General features: G+C 45.3%; 1 protein-coding gene across 1 annotated transcript in view; it reads right to left on the bottom strand.

The window, feature by feature from the left end:
- The window catches only part of LOC135542768 (fibroblast growth factor 14-like), a 102231-nt gene that overhangs the window by 75200 nt on the left and 11294 nt on the right, over positions 1-15737 (bottom strand). The window lies entirely within an intron of this gene.

The following is a 15737-nucleotide window of genomic DNA, read 5'->3' on the forward strand; positions in this document are numbered from 1 at the left end:
AGTAACCTCTCTGTAACATGGGGGCTGTCATTCACCATCCAGTCAGTAACCTCTCTGTAACATGGGGGCTGTCATTCACCATCCAGTCAGTAACCTCTCTGTAACATGGGGGCTGTCATTCACCATCCAGTCAGTAACCTCTCTGTAACATGGGGGCTGTCATTCACCATCCAGTCAGTAACCTCTCTGTAACATGGGGGGCTGTCATTCACCATCCAGTCAGTAACCTCTCTGTAACATGGGGGCTGTCATTCACCATCCAGTCAGTAACCTCTCTGTAACATGGGGGCTGTCATTCACCATCCAGTCATTCACCATCCAGTCAGTCACCTCTCTGTAACATGGGGGGCTGTCATTCACCATCCAGTCAGTAACCTCTCTGTAACATGGGGGCTGTCATTCACCATCCAGTCAGTCACCTCTCTGTAACATGGGGGCTGTCATTCACCATCCAGTCAGTAACCTCTCTGTAACATGGGGGCTGTCATTCACCATCCAGTCATTAACCTCTCTGTAACATGGGGGCTGTCATTCACCATCCAGTCAGTAACCTCTCTGTAACATGGGGGCTGTCATTCACCATCCAGTCATTCACCATCCAGTCAGTAACCTCTCTGTAACATGGGGGCTGTCATTCACCATCCAGTCAGTAACCTCTCTGTAACATGGGGCTGCACCTCTCTGTAACATTGGGGCTGTCATTCACCATCCAGTCAGTAACCTCTCTGTAACATGGGGGCTGTCATTCACCATCCAGTCAGTAACCTCTCTGTAACATGGGGGCTGTCATTCACCATCCAGTCAGTAACCTCTCTGTAACATGGGGCTGTCATTCACCATCCAGTCAGTAACCTCTCTGTAACATTGGGGCTGTCATTCACCATCCAGTCAGTAACCTCTCTGTAACATGGGGGCTGTCATTCACCATCCAGTCAGTAACCTCTCTGTAACATGGGGGCTGTCATTCACCATCCAGTCAGTAACCTCTCTGTAACATGGGGGCTGTCATTCACCATCCAGTCAGTAACCTCTCTGTAACATGGGGCTGTCATTCACCATCCAGTCAGTAACCTCTCTGTAACATGGGGGCTGTCATTCACCATCCAGTCAGTCACCTCTCTGTAACATGGGGGCTGTCATTCACCATCCAGTCAGTAACCTCTCAGTAACATGGGGGGCTGTCATTCACCATCCAGTCAGTAACCTCTCTGTAACATGGGGGGCTGTCATTCACCATCCAGTCAGTAACCTCTCTGTAACATGGGGGCTGTCATTCACCATCCAGTCATTCACCATCCAGTCATTAACCTCTCTAACATGGGGGCTGTCATTCACCATCCAGTCAGTAACCTCTCTGTAACATGGGGGCTGTCATTCACCATCCAGTCATTCACCATCCAGTCAGTCACCTCTCTGTAACATTGGGGCTGTCATTCACCATCCAGTCAGTCACCTCTCTGTAACATGGGGGGCTGTTATTCACCATCCAGACAGTAACCTCTGTAACATGGGGGCTGTCATTCACCATCCAGTCAGTAACCTCTCTGTAACATGGGGGCTGTCATTCACCATCCAGTCAGTAACCTCTCTGTAACATGGGGGGCTGTCATTCACCATCCAGACAGTAACCTCGCTGTAACATGGGGGCTGTCATTCACCATCCAGTCAGTCACCTCTCTGTAACATGGGGGGCTGTCATTCACCATCCAGTCAGTAACATCTCTGTAACATGGGGGGCTGTCATTCACCATCCAGTCAGTAACCTCTCTGTAACATGGGGGCTGTCATTCACCATCCAGTGAGTCACCTCTCTGTAACATTGGGGCTGTCATTCACCATCCAGTCAGTCACCTCTCTGTAACATGGGGGGCTGTCATTCACCATCCAGTCAGTAACCTCTCTGTAACATGAGGGGGCTGTCATTCACCATCCAGTCAGTAACCTCTCTGTAACATTGGGGCTGTCATTCACCATCCAGTCAGTCACCTCTCTGTAACATGGGGGGCTGTCATTCACCATCCAGTCATTCACCATCCAGTCAGTAACCTCTCTGTAACATGGGAGGCTGTCATTCACCATCCAGTCAGTAACCTCTCTGTAACATGGGGGGCTGTCATTCACCATCCAGACAGTAACCTCGCTGTAACATGGGGGCTGTCATTCACCATCCAGTCAGTCACCTCTCTCTAACATGGGGGCTGTCATTCACCATCCCAGTCAGTAACCTCTCTGTAACATGGGGGGCTGTCATTCACCATCCAGTCAGTAACCTCTCTGTAACATGGGGGGCTGTCATTCACCATCCAGTCAGTAACCTCTCTGTAACATGGGGGCTGTCATTCACCATCCAGTCAGTCACTGTAACATGGGGGTGTCATTCACCATCCAGTCAGTAACCTCTCTGTAACATGGGGGCTGTCATTCACCATCCAGTCAGTCACCATCAGTCAGTAACCTCTCTGTAACATGGGGGCTGTCATTCACCATCCAGTCAGTAACCTCTCTGTAACATGGGGGGCTGTCATTCACCATCCAGACAGTAACCTCGCTGTAACATGGGGGCTGTCATTCACCATCCAGTCAGTCACCTCTCTGTAAAATTGGGGCTGTCATTCACCATCCAGTCAGTCACCTCTCTGTAACATGGGGGCTGTCATTCACCATCCAGACAGTAACCTCTCTGTAACATGTGGGCTGTCATTCACCACCCAGTCAGTCACCTCTCTGTAACATGGGGGGCTGTCATTCACCATCCAGTCAGTAACCTCTCTGTAACATTGGGGCTGTCATTCACCATCCAGTCAGTAACCTCTCTGTAACATGGGGGCTGTCATTCACCATCCAGTCAGTCACCTCTCTGTAACATGGGGGCTGTCATTCACCATCCAGTCAGTAACCTCTCTAACATGGGGGCTGTCATTCACCATCCAGTCAGAAACCTCTCTGTAACATGGGGGGCTGTCATTCACCATCCAGTCAGTAACCTCGCTGTAACATGGGGGCAGTCATTCACCATCCAGTCAGTAACCTCTCTGTAACATTGGGGCTGTCATTCACCATCCAGTCAGTAACCTCTCTGTAACATGGGGGGCTGTCATTCACCATCCAGTCAGTAACCTCTCTGTAACATGGGGGCTGTCATTCACCATCCAGTCAGTAACCTCTCTGTAACATGGGGGCTGTCATTCACCATCCAGTCAGTCACCTCTCTGTAACATGGGGGCTGTCATTCACCATCCAGTCAGTAACCTCTCTGTAACATGGGGGCTGTCATTCACCATCCAGTCATTCACCATCCAGTCAGTCACCTCTCTGTAACATGGGGGCTGTCATTCACCATCCAGTCAGTCACCTCTCTGTAACATGGGGGCTGTCATTCACCATCCAGTCAGTCATTAACATGGGGCTGTCATTCACCATCCAGTCAGTCACCTCTCTGTAACATGGGGGCTGTCATTCACCATCCAGTCAGTAACCTCTCTGTAACATGGGGGGCTGTCATTCACCATCCAGTCATTAACCTCTCTAACATGGGGGGCTGTCATTCACCATCCAGTCATTAACCTCTCTAACATGGGGGCTGTCATTCACCATCCAGTCATTCACCATCCAGTCAGTAACCTCTCTGTAACATGGGGGCTGTCATTCACCATCCAGTCAGTAACCTCTCTGTAACATTGGGGCTGTCATTCACCATCCAGTCAGTAACCTCTCTGTAACATGGGGGCTGTCATTCACCATCCAGTCAGTAACCTCTCTGTAACATGGGGGCTGTCATTCACCATCCAGTCAGTAACCTCTCTGTAACATTGGGGCTGTCATTCACCATCCAGTCAGTAACCTCTCTGTAACATGGGGGCTGTCATTCACCATCCAGTCAGTAACCTCTCTGTAACATGGGGGCTGTCATTCACCATCCAGTCAGTAACCTCTCTGTAACATGGGGGCTGTCATTCACCATCCAGTCATTCACCATCCAGTCAGTAACCTCTCTGTAACATGGGGGGCTGTCATTCACCATCCAGACAGTAACCTCGCTGTAACATGGGGGCTGTCATTCACCATCCAGTCAGTCACCTCGCTGTAACATTGGGGCTGTCATTCACCATCCAGTCAGTCACCTCTCTGAAACATGGGGGGCTGTCATTCACCATCCAGTCAGTAACCTCTCTGTAACATGGTGGCTGTCATTCACCATCCAGTCAGTCACCTCTCTGTAACATGGGGGGCTGTCATTCACCATCCAGACAGTAACCTCTCTGTAACATGGGGGCTGTCATTCACCATCCAGTCAGTCACCTCTCTGAAACATGGGGGGCTGTCATTCACCATCCAGTCAGTAACCTCTCTGTAACATGGTGGCTGTCATTCACCATCCAGTCAGTCACCTCTCTGTAACATTGGGGCTGTCATTCACCATCCAGTCAGTAACCTCTTTGTAACATGGGGGGGCTGTCATTCACCATCCAGTCAGTAACCTCTCTGTAACATTGGGGCTGTCATTCACCATCCAGTCAGTCACCTCTCTGTAACATGGGGGCTGTCATTCACCATCCAGTCAGTAACCTCTCTTTAACATGGGGGGCTGTCATTCACCATCCAGTCATTCACCATCCAGTCAGTAACCTCTCTCTAACATGGGGGCTGTCATTCACCATCCCAGTCAGTAACCTCTCTGTAACATGGGGGGCTGTCATTCACCATCCAGTCAGTCACCTCTCTGTAACATGGGGGCTGTCATTCACCATCCAGACAGTAACCTCTCTGTAACATGGGGGGCTGTCATTCACCATCCAGTCAGTAACCTCGCTGTAACATGGGGGCTGTCATTCACCATCCAGTCAGTAACCTCTCTGTAACATGGGGGCTGTCATTCACCATCCAGTCAGTAACCTCGCTGTAACATGGGGGCTGTCATTCACCATCCAGTCAGTAACCTCTCTGTAACATGGGGGCTGTCATTCACCATCCAGCCAGTAACCTCTCTGTAACATGGGGGGCTGTCATTCACCATCCAGTCAGTCACCTCTCTGTAACATGGGGGCTGTCATTCACCATCCAGTCAGTCACATCTCTGTAACATTGGGGCTGTCATTCACCATCCGGTCAGTCACCTCTCTGTAACATTGGGGCTGTCATTCACCATCTAGTCAGTCACTGATTACGTCTATGACATCTGCCAACCAATCAAGTTACAGTGATGGCACCTGTGGTCTAATGACGATTCAGTGATGATGTAGTAAGGCCTTGCAAATAAATGGGCCTAAATAAAACCTAATCTCCTCTCCTCCTCTCTCTCCTCCACCTCTCAACCTCTCCTTCCATGTCTGTTTCTCTCCTCCTCTCTCTCCTCCACCTCTCAACCTCTCCTTCCATGTCTGTTTCTCTCCTCCTCTCTCTCCTCCACCTCTCAACCTCTCCTTCCATGTCTATTTCCTCTCTTCCTCTCTCACCTCCACCTCTCAACCTGTCCCTCCATGTCTATTTTCTCTCATCCTTTCTCTCTTCCTGTCTTTGTCTGCCTGTCTGGAGGTGAGTTAGAGGTCCCGAGGGGGGACCCCAGAGTGGCCCCCAAAGAGATGTGAGATGTGAAACAGCAAAAGGTGTATGCATGTGTGAACCTGCGTGTGTGTTCACCTAAACATTAGAATAGGTCGAGGATAGTATGACCTAATGTCATCTCTCATCACATCCCTACTCCTGTGTCCATATCGTTAGTGTCACGTCACTTCATACACAACCTGTTATGATCCATGTCAACTTTCCTTCCATCTACCAGGATGAACTTAGTAATGACAGCATCAATGATACAACCCCATAAACAGAAGGAAGGATGATGGACTATGATGGGCTTGATTTGGTTCACCTGGTACTCAGCATGATCTAACTTGGAACACTCCATCCACCTTCTCTAGTTTCACCTCATACCTCTTTTCACAGAGAGATTATAAACCCATTAACTCAATCCCATCTCGTTACTCTGCACTACAAAAGGTGCAGCTACACTAATATTTAGACCTAATGCTGCATCCCCGTAATCCAATAATCTGATGAATAATCTGTTGCCATTTAAGGATGAGAAGGACTAGAGATGGTATGAAAGGGAGCTGGCTGTCAGTGATTGGGTACAGAGATGTAGCGGAGTCAGGCACAGGACACAGGACACAGGTTTCAGCAACACAACGGAGTTTACTCAAAAAAGTCAAGCAAGAGTCCAAATAGGAAAATACATACAAACTAACACCTACAACAACCACTAAGACGCCAACAATCACGGACAGAACATAAATGTATGCCAGCGGGTTAAATAAGGAACATGATATGGGAATTGAAACCAGGTGTGATTAATACAGACAAAACTAAACTAAACTGAAACATGGATCGGTGGTGACTAGAAAGCCGGTGACATCGACCGCCGAACAAGGAGAAGGGCCGACTTCGGCAGAAGTCGTGACACTGGCGCTATATGTACCAAGTGTCTCAGAGTCGGATGGCTGATTTAGGATCAGTTTTGCCTTGTAGATCACAATGAATAAGATTACATATACAGAGGGGACCTGACCTGAGATCAGCACTCCTACTCTGAGATGCTTGATACACATGAATCCTGAGGTGTTCAGGGCTGACAAGTATACAGCTGTAAATATCCTGCATTTATTATTAGTATACAGGTCAGTCAACACTAGAGTGGTTTCCATGGCAGGGACAATACCAGGTGCTGACAACCTTGGAAAATATGCTTGTACACACACACACAGCTTGTCACCCTCTGAATATTTCCTATCTTCTCTCTCAAACTGCTCCGATTATAGATGGAAAGGTCTGGAAAATAATTGCTGGAACGTTTCAGGGAGGTGTCTTTTTCAGGGGCACCACACACACACACACTCACACTCACACTCACACACACACACACACACACACACACACACACACACACACACACACACACACACACACACACACACACACACACACACACACACACACACACACACACACACACACACACACAGCACTCTTCAAACAGTCCTCAGACAGAGACTTGAGTCTGACGCCTACTTATCAACACCTTTACAAACTTCAGGGGTCAGGTCACTGTGTGTGTGTGTGTGTGTGTGTGTGTGTGTGTGTGTGTGTGTGTGTGTGCGTGCGTGCGTGTGTGTGCGAATATGGAGTTTAAATCATGACCAGGACGACAGAAAGAAAATCAACTGCTTCTAATTTAGGCAGCAATCACATATAGAATCTGACAAGGCATCACAATAGGGACAGACCGAATCTGCATGGACAGAATTTACTGTAACATGATGACATCACAACAAGGCCAGTGGGAATTTGACATGATGACTTCACAATAGGGCCAGACAAAATCTACAATGATAGCATTTGTTATAATGAAATCCCTGTAGGGCCACACTGAATATGGCATGAGGACATCACAATAGGGCCAGACAGAATATTTTATAACTTTATAAGAAAACAAATACCAAAGATGACTAGCTACAGGTTGACAGATTGAACAAGCAGACAATTCAGGCATCAACTGCTTGTTGTTTTGATTCTCAATTTCCCCCAGTGCAATAGTATTCTGAAACATCCAATAGGCTTCATCTGTGACCCAACAGGAACCCAGTGACTTACCAGAGTGTCCTGACCAGACAACCACGGTAACATCCCATGACCCGCCTTTCCTCTCTTTCCTTTTCGCTCAGTCTCTCCCCCTTTCCCTCTCCCCCTTTCCATCTCTCCCTTTCCCTCTCTCCCTCTCCCTCACTCCCTCACTCCATTTACCTCTCCCTCTCTCTTTTTCAAACTATGTAACCCATTCCTTACCTGGTGTGAGTTTCCCCAATGCAGTACGTATCCTTCTCTCTGTTATCCGTAGCACTGTCTCTAAATCCATGAGCGACACAAACACCCGCCATGGACCCCCAGTTATATCTCTCCACTCCCCCTTCCCTATATCACACCCAGGGCTAGGAATATCTCTGCTGTCATCAGGACCTCATAAGAAACACTGAGAGAGAGGGAGAGAGAGAGAGAGAGAGAGAGAGAGAGAGAGAATGGCCAGCAGGAATGTTGTTGACTGGGGTCCTTATAAGTCTGTCTACTGGCTCCACTTCTGATGCTGTTAAAGCTTAGCAGAGATATCTGCACTGGTATCTGTCCTCACTTCCACACTCACTATGACAACATATAGACCCGAAGGGAAACCTCTAAACCCTTACCACGACCATGAGTTTGTGTTTCAGTAAGGAGCAAGCGAAGACATGGGGGAATCATGAGCAGCTTTCAGATACTGGATAATGTATTAGAGAACAAACTAAACATGAAAACAGAAGTAGAGAAAACATAGATGTATATCAGTGTAGAGTGGCTGTTTAAAGCTATGTGTTTGCAGACAACAGCGTTTGTAGGTTTAAGTGAGAAGAGATCAGGAGAAAGGTTGTATTTAGTGTAGAGTTAGTAATTTGGACTCAAGATGATAAGCTAATGAGAGCACACAAACATGGTATGCACACACACACACACCAGGTCACTTGTGATACAAGTCAGTAAACTAACGTTTACCCTAACCCTAACTCCTAACCCTAAAACTAACCCTAACATATTTCTAACACTTATTCTAACCTTAACCCTAAACCACCTAGAAATAGCATTTGACCTCGTGGGTATTAACAAAATGTCCTCAGTTGGTCAAATTTTTGTTTGTTTACTTTTGGTCCCCACAAGAATAGTTAAACACACACCCCAGATGTTAAACACACACACACAGATGCACATGGGGGCACTGCACCACAACATCTAATTTACAACCTAACAATTGTATCTGTAGCTTTTATTTTAAGTAAGCATTTCACTTTAATAGCTGTTGTATTCGGCGCACGTGACAAACTTTGATTTGATTTGAAATGGAGAAATGTATATTTCTGAACCCTCTTGGACATAAGCACCTGTTCCACCACCAAACAACCTATAACAACACATGTGAACGACTAATCTGACGTCTTCAGGCAAAAATGCCACAAACGGTCAACTGTAACTTCTAAATATTTACTCAAAATGGTTTGGATCAGTAGGATGTGTTGTCGGAAGGTTAGTAAAGGATAAAGCAATCCTTCTCACCCCCCCCCCCCCTTAAATGATTTAGATGCACTATTGTAAAGTGGCTGTCCCACTGATGTCAGAAGGTGAATTCACCAATTTGTAAGTCGCTCTGGATAAGAGCGTCTGCTAAATGACTTAAATGTAAATGTAAATGTAAATAAGCAGCAGCGAGATAAGAAAAGACCCTCATTGATTTAACAATTATTTAAACAAATTTACATTTTGCTCTGTCAGAATTATACAGTACACGTCATCAACTGTGATGTCATAATTTGGAATCTGTTAAAAAGGTCAACAAAGTAATTTGTGATGCCATCAATTGGGATCTGTTAAAATGACCAAACAGTGATGTCATAATGAGACTAATTTAGAATGGTCAAAACATCCTTTGTGATGTCATAATGAGAAACCATCAGAATGGTCAACTAAACCCTGTAATGTCATTACGTAATAAGAATCAATCACAACGGCAAGTAGAGGAAGGTGTATGCCATCTAAACTCCTCTTAGACATACAGAAAGGAGAGGCAGCAGGGCAAACCGCAGGACGTTATGTATTGGGCACACGCCTTTAACACCAGCCAGCAGACTAAGAGGAAGTGTGGTGGGTGGTAAAAATATATATGCCTCAGGCCCGGGCCACAGAGTCACAGAAAAGAGCGAGAGAGAGAGAGAGCGAAACAGAGAGACATGAAACGGGAGAGAAGGAGAGAAGAGAATAGAGAAGAGAGCTACCACTTACCACTATTGATTTTATATTGCGCATACACAAACATAGACATACACTTAAATACGCACACAGATACGCACAAACACACACACACTGACATGTCAACCTCAGCAGTAATAACTCCAAAAAGGAATTGTACTAATAGTGTAGTTCAGAGAAAAAATTGAAATGGACAATTCAGCAAATCTCCCTTTTCTCTTCTTTTTCCAGTCTGGGGCTGTCCAGCTCAATGTATCATTGTATATAAAGGTGTTTCCGGTCTGGGGCTGTCCAGCTCAATGTATCATTGTATATAAAGGTGTTTCCAGTCTGGGGCTGTCCAGCTCAATGTATCATTGTATATAAAGGTGTTTCCAGTCTGGGGCTGTCCAGCTCAATGTATCATTGTATATAAAGGTGTTTCCAGTCTGGGGCTGTCCAGCTCAATGTATCATTGTATATAAAGGTGTTTCCAGTCTGGGGCTGTCCAGCTCAATGTATCATTGTATATAAAGGTGTTTCCAGTCTGGGGCTGTACAGCTCAATGTATCATTGTATATAATGGTGTTTCCAGTCTGGGGCTGTCCAGCTCAATGTATCATTGTATATAAAGGTGTTTCCAGTCTGGGGCTGTCCAGCTCAATGTATCATTGTATATAATGGTGTTTCCAGTCTGGGGCTGTCCAGCTCAATGTATCATTGTATATAAAGGTGTTTCCAGTCTGGGGCTGTCCAGCTCAATGTATCATTGTATATAAAGGTGTTTCCGGTCTGGGGCTGTCCAGCTCAATTCAATGTATCATTGTATATAAAAGTGTTTCCAGTCTGGGGCTCTCCAGCTCAATGTATCATTGTATATAAAGGTGTTTCCGGTCTGGGGCTGTCCAGATCAATGTATCATTGTATATAAAGGTTTTTCCGGTCTGGGGCTATACAGCTCAATGTATCATTGTATATAAAGGTGTTTCCAGTCTGGGGCTGTCCAGATCAATGTATCATTGTATATAAAGGTGTTTCCAGTCTGGGGCTGTCCAGCTCAATGTATCATTGTATATAAAGGTGTATCCAGTCTGGGGCTGTCCAGCTCAATGTATCATTGTATATAAAGGTATTTCCGGTCTGGGGCTGTCCAGCTCAATGTATCATTGTATATAAAGGTGTTTCCGGTCTGGGGCTGTCCAGCTCAATGTATCATTGTATATAAAGGTATTTCCGGTCTGGGGCTGTCCAGCTCAATGTATCATTGTATATAAAGGTGTTTCCAGTCTGGGGCTGTACAGCTCAATGTATCATTGTATATAAAGGTGTTTCCAGTCTGGGGCTCTCCAGCTCAATGTATCATTGTATATAAAGGTGTTTCCAGTCTGGGGCTGTCCAGCTCCATGTAGCATTGTATATAAAGGTTTTTCCGGTCTGGGGCTGTCCAGATCAATGTATCATTGTATATAAAGGTGTTTCCAGTCTGGGGCTGTCCAGCTCAATGTATCATTGTATATAAAGGTGTTTCCAGTCTGGGGCTGTCCAGCTCAATGTATCATTGTATATAAAGGTGTTTCCGGTCTGGGGCTGTCCAGCTCAATTCAATGTATCATTGTATATAAAGGTGTTTCCAGTCTGGGGCTCTCCAGCTCAATGTATCATTGTATATAAAGGTGTTTCCGGTCTGGGGCTGTCCAGATCAATGTATCATTGTATATAAAGGTTTTTCCGGTCTGGGGCTGTACAGCTCAATGTATCATTGTATATAAATGTGTTTCCAGTCTGGGGCTGTCCAGCTCAATGTATCATTGTATATAAAGGTGTTTCCGGTCTGGGGCTGTCCAGCTCAATGTATCATTGTATATAAAGGTGTTTCCAGTCTGGGGCTGTCCAGCTCAATGTATCATTGTATATAAAGGTGTATCCAGTCTGGGGCTGTCCAGCTCAATGTATCATTGTATATAAAGGTGTTTCCGGTCTGGGGCTGTCCAGCTCCATGTATCATTGTATATAAAGGTGTTTCCGGTCTGGGGCTGTCCAGCTCAATGTATCATTGTATATAAAGGTGTTTCCGGTCTGGGGCTGTCCAGCTCAATGTATCATTGTATATAAAGGTGTTTCCGGTCTGGGGCTGTCCAGCTCCATGTATCATTGTATATAAAGGTGTTTCCGGTCTGGGGCTGTCCAGCTCAATGTATCATTGTATATAAAGGTGTTTCCAGTCTGGGGCTGTACAGCTCAATGTATCATTGTATATAAAGGTGTTTCCAGTCTGGGGCTGTACAGCTCAATGTATCATTGTATATAAAGGTGTTTCCAGTCTGGGGCTGTCCAGCTCAATGTATCATTGTATATAATGGTGTTTCCAGTCTGGGGCTGTCCAGCTCAATGTATCATTGTATATAAAGGTGTTTCCGGTCTGGGGCTGTCCAGCTCAATTCAATGTATCATTGTATATAAAAGTGTTTCCAGTCTGGGGCTCTCCAGCTCAATGTATCATTGTATATAAAGGTGTTTCCGGTCTGGGGCTGTCCAGATCAATGTATCATTGTATATAAAGGTTTTTCCGGTCTGGGGCTATACAGCTCAATGTATCATTGTATATAAAGGTGTTTCCAGTCTGGGGCTGTCCAGATCAATGTATCATTGTATATAAAGGTGTTTCCGGTCTGGGGCTGTCCAGCTCAATGTATCATTGTATATAAAGGTATTTCCGGTCTGGGGCTGTCCAGCTCAATGTATCATTGTATATAAAGGTGTTTCCGGTCTGGGGCTGTCCAGCTCAATGTATCATTGTATATAAAGGTATTTCCGGTCTGGGGCTGTCCAGCTCAATGTATCATTGTATATAAAGGTGTTTCCAGTCTGGGGCTGTCCAGCTCAATTCAATGTATCATTGTATATAAAGGTGTTTCCAGTCTGGGGCTGTCCAGCTCAATGTATCATTGTATATAAAGGTGTTTCCAGTCTGGGGCTGTACAGCTCAATGTATCATTGTATATAAAGGTGTTTCCAGTCTGGGGCTGTACAGCTCAATGTATCATTGTATATAAAGGTGTTTCCAGTCTGGGGCTGTCCAGCTCAATGTATCATTGTATATAAAGGTGTTTCCAGTCTGGGGCTGTACAGCTCAATGCATCATTGTATATAAAGGTGTTTCCAGTCTGGGGCTGTACAGCTCAATGTATCATTGTATATAAAGGTGTTTCCAGTCTGGGGCTGTCCAGCTCAATGTATCATTGTATATAAAGGTGTTTCCAGTCTGGGGCTCTCCAGCTCAATGTATCATTGTATGTAAAGGTGTTTCCAGTCTGGGGCTGTCCAGCTCAATGTATCATTGTATATAAAGGTGTTTCCAGTCTGGGGCTGTACAGCTCAATGTATCATTGTATATAAAGGTGTTTCCAGTCTGGGGCTGTACAGCTCAATGTATCATTGTATATAAAGGTGTTTCCAGTCTGGGGCTGTACAGCTCAATGTATCATTGTATATAAAGGTTTTTTCCGGTCTGGGGCTGTACAGCTCAATGTATCATTGTATCTAAAGGTGTTTCCAGTCTGGGGCTGTCCAGCTCAATGTATCATTGTATATAAAGGTGTTTCCGGTCTGGGGCTGTACAGCTCAATGTATCATTGTATATAAAGGTGTTTCCAGTCTGGGGCTCTCCAGCTCAATGTATCATTGTATAAAAAGGTTTTTCCGGTCTGGGGCTGTCCCCAGACCGGGCTGTCCAGATCAATGTGTTTTTAAAAATATATTTTGTTTAAACTTTATTTAACTAGGCAAGTCAGTTAAGAACAAATTCTTATTTTCAATGATGGCCTAGGAACAGTGGGTTAACTGCCTGTTCAGGGGCAGAACGACAGTTTTGTACCTTGTCAGCTCGGGGATTTGAACTTGCAACCTTTCCAGTCTGGGGCTGTCCAGCTCAATGTATCATTGTATAAAAAGGTTTTTCCGGTCTGGGGCTGTACAGCTCAATGTATCATTGTATATAAAGGTGTTTCCAGTCTTGGGCTGTCCAGCTCAATGTATCATTGTATGTAAAGGTGTTTCCAGTCTGGGGCTGTCCAGCTCAATGTATCATTGTATATAAAGGTGTTTCCAGTCTGGGGCTGTACAGCTCAATGTATCATTGTATGTAAAGGTGTTTCCAGTCTGGGGCTGTCCAGCTCAATGTATCATTGTATATAAAGGTGTTTCCAGTCTGGGGCTGTCCAGCTCAATGTATCATTGCATATAAAGGTGTTTCCAGTCTGGGGCTGTACAGCTCAATGTATCATTGTATATAAAGGTGTTTCCAGTCTGGGGCTGTACAGCTCAATGTATCATTGCATATAAAGGTGTTTCCAGTCTGGGGCTGTCCAGCTCAATGTATCATTGTATAAAAAGGTTTTTCCGGTCTGGGGCTGTACAGCTCAATGTATCATTGTATGTAAAGGTGTTTCCAGTCTGGGGCTGTCCAGCTCAATGTATCATTGTATATAAAGGTGTTTCCAGTCTGGGGCTGTCCAGCTCAATGTATCATTGTATAAAAAGGTTTTTCCGGTCTGGGGCTGTACAGCTCAATGTATCATTGTATGTAAAGGTGTTTCCAGTCTGGGGCTGTCCAGCTCAATGTATCATTGTATGTAAAGGTTTTTCCGGTCTGGGGCTGTACAGCTCAATGTATCATTGTATGTAAAGGTGTTTCCAGTCTGGGGCTGTCCAGCTCAATGTATCATTGTATGTAAAGGTGTTTCCAGTCTGGGGCTGTCCAGCTCAATGTATCATTGTATAAAAAGGTTTTTCCGGTCTGGGGCTGTACAGCTCAATGTATCATTGTATATAAAGGTGTTTCCAGTCTGGGGCTGTCCAGCTCAATGTATCATTGTATATAAAGGTGTTTCCAGTCTGGGGCTGTCCAGCTCAATGTATCATTGTATAAAAAGGTTTTTCCGGTCTGGGGCTGTACAGCTCAATGTATCATTGTATGTAAAGGTGTTTCCAGTCTGGGGCTGTCCAGCTCAATGTATCATTGTATATAAAGGTGTTTCCGGTCTGGGGCTGTCCAGCTCAATGTATCATTGTATATAAAGGTTTTTCCGGTCTGGGGCTGTCCCCAGACCGGGCTGTCCAGATCAATGTGTTTTTTTAAATATATTTTGTTTAAACTTTATTTAACTAGGCAAGTCAGTTAAGAACAAATTCTTATTTTCAATGATGGCCTAGGAACAGTGGGTTAACTGCCTGTTCAGGGGCAGAACGACAGTTTTGTACCTTGTCAGCTCGGGGATTTGAACTTGCAACCTTTCCAGTCTGGGGCTGTCCAGATCAATGTATCATTGTATATAAAGGTGTTTCCAGTCTGGGGCTGTCCAGCTCAATGTATCATTGTATATAAAGGTGTTTCCGGTCTGGGGCTCTCCAGCTCAATGTATCATTGTATAAAAAGGTTTTTCCGGTCTGGGGCTGTACAGCTCAATGTATCATTGTATATAAAGGTGTTTCCGGTCTGGGGCTGTACAGCTCAATGTATCATTGTATATAAAGGTGTTTCCAGTCTGGGGCTGTCCAGCTCAATGTATCATTGCATATAAAGGTGTTTCCAGTCTGGGGCTGTCCAGCTCAATGTATCATTGCATATAAAGGTGTTTCCAGTCTGGGGCTGTCCAGCTCAATGTATCATTGTATATAAAGGTGTTTCCAGTCTGGGGCTGTCCAGCTCAATGTATCATTGTATATAAAGGTGTTTCCAGTCTGGGGCTGTCCAGCTCAATGTATCATTGTACAAAAAGGTTTTTCCGGTCTGGGGCTGTACAGCTCAATGTATCATTGTATGTAAAGGTGTTTCCAGTCTGGGGCTGTCCAGCTCAATGTATCATTGTATATAAAGGTGTTTCCAGTCTGGGGCTGTCCAGCTCAATGTATCATTGTATAAAAATATTTTTCCGGTCTGG

The sequence above is a fragment of the Oncorhynchus masou genome, chromosome 6 (genome assembly GCF_036934945.1).
Source record: "Oncorhynchus masou masou isolate Uvic2021 chromosome 6, UVic_Omas_1.1, whole genome shotgun sequence".
Lineage (NCBI taxonomy): Eukaryota > Metazoa > Chordata > Actinopteri > Salmoniformes > Salmonidae > Oncorhynchus > Oncorhynchus masou.